The following is a 1,787-nucleotide window of genomic DNA, read 5'->3' on the forward strand; positions in this document are numbered from 1 at the left end:
GCAGTGTCCTCTGGTGGTCGTTCAGGGGGTCTTCAGGATGAAGTAAGGAGTCTTCTTCGCCCGTGTACTTTTCACCTTTTGTCACCGCGCATGCGCGCTATTCCTATGTTCATTGTGAAATCATGTAAAATTCTTGGATTTCTTAGATGTGCATTCTCAGCACATCCTATCCTTTCAAGATAAGATAAGGACTAACTGAGGACTAACTTTCAGTTCTCTTTTTGTATACAACCTGCAAAGCCTCAAGATAAGGTAAGAATCTTGGATATAGTTTACAAAACTTAGTTACAACTATAACATTTCCCCCCTTTTAAAATGCTTTTCTATTCCTAGATAATGCATTTTCACTCCATTTTAATCAGCTCTTTCAACAACTGACCCTCATCATGGCTTCTTTGGAGCACGGTTTTAATCTTTTAAGCAATCATAAAGGCTCCAAAAAAACTTGCTTCTTTGTCCATGTCAACTATGTCACCATTACTGATGGAGACGAAAATCCTGTCCTCTCTTTTCAGCTGAAACACGCCGCCTTGGTAGATGGAGTAAAGTCCATGTTCTGCCTTTTTAGACCAGCAGCTTGTTCTTGCACTTTTCATGAGCAAAATGGGCTCTGGGTAATTAGTCAGTTTGTAAACATATTGGACGAGCTGTTTGGGGTTCCTGACTTGTACTAACAAATCTGAATCCTCGTTCTCGTTTTCACGGAAACGAAAATAAATTTGTGAGTAGATGTAATAAAAGCCTGTCTGGGGTATCACTAACTCGCCATTTCTCTGTTCCACATTGTAAAGGAAAGAGTGGCCTTTTCTTGATTACTCCCAGTTTTGTTTTGTTTTGGTTTTTTTTGCCATCTATGCGTGGGGACAGGGTATTCTTCCCGTTGCTGTCGCCCATCAGATGTGCCGCAATCCTGTTGATGGGACCACGCGGCTTCTGCCCATCGGTCTGTGACAGCGTCAGCACTCTGTCAGCATTGACTGCAGATATGTTTTCCTCGTAGCTTTTCGACATCCTTTAAATTACCTTTCCCAGGTGCCACTTTACTTGCCAGCAGGGGTCAGCCGCTCTGTCTTCACTTTCAATTAGATCCAAGTTTTGGATGAAATTTCCCATTTCCTCCCTAGTGAGACAAGCGATGCTGCTCTTGGAGTACGTGTCCCGGAGCTGTTTGAGCTCATTGGTGAGTTAGAGGAAGGTAACGGCCACACAGACGGATTGCAGGAACACGATGGCGACCAGCATGGCCCTGCAGGTCTGCCCGGGGCTGGGACGGGCTGCGGGCAGCATCATGGCCGGGCAGGGCTGGTCCCCACGCAGCGCTGCACTGTTCCCTCTGGCAGCGGAGCGGGCCGGGCTGGGGTTCACCCGCTGCTGTCCCGCTGTTAGCAAATGAAACACGTAATTGTATAAGTTCTGATTACCCTTTACATACACACTTGGATTTGGATCAGGTGCTTCATATGGTTTGCCATACAAAATTTTGTATGGGCTTACTATCATTCCGCTCCTAGGTTTAATCCTAATACGCAACGGCTTCAGTGTTATTGAATTTTTGGTTCCTGACAAATCTTGCTAAGTTGCCTTTTTAGGTTTGATTTTTTTTTTTTTTTTCTTCCTTCCTTTCTCTCCACCTGTCCACTAGACTGGGGTCTCCATGCATGGGGTATGTAATTCCCATTTAATTCCCAAACTGTGTTACCACTTGAGCAACAAAGTGTGATCCCCTATCAGATGATATTCCCAGTGGTACCCCAAATCTAGGGATTATTTCCCTTAGTAACCATTTT

At 44.7% G+C, this 1,787-nt stretch overlaps 1 pseudogene across 1 annotated transcript; it reads right to left on the reverse strand.

Moving 5' to 3' along the window:
- Positions 1 to 1,378, reverse strand: LOC308051422 (tumor necrosis factor ligand superfamily member 10-like; annotated as a pseudogene). The gene has a single exon. The product of its transcript is annotated as a tumor necrosis factor ligand superfamily member 10-like (transcript).
- Positions 1,379 to 1,787: the final 409 nt, after the last annotated feature.

The sequence above is a fragment of the Nesoenas mayeri genome, assembly GCF_963082525.1.
Source record: "Nesoenas mayeri genome assembly, chromosome: W".
Lineage (NCBI taxonomy): Eukaryota > Metazoa > Chordata > Aves > Columbiformes > Columbidae > Nesoenas > Nesoenas mayeri.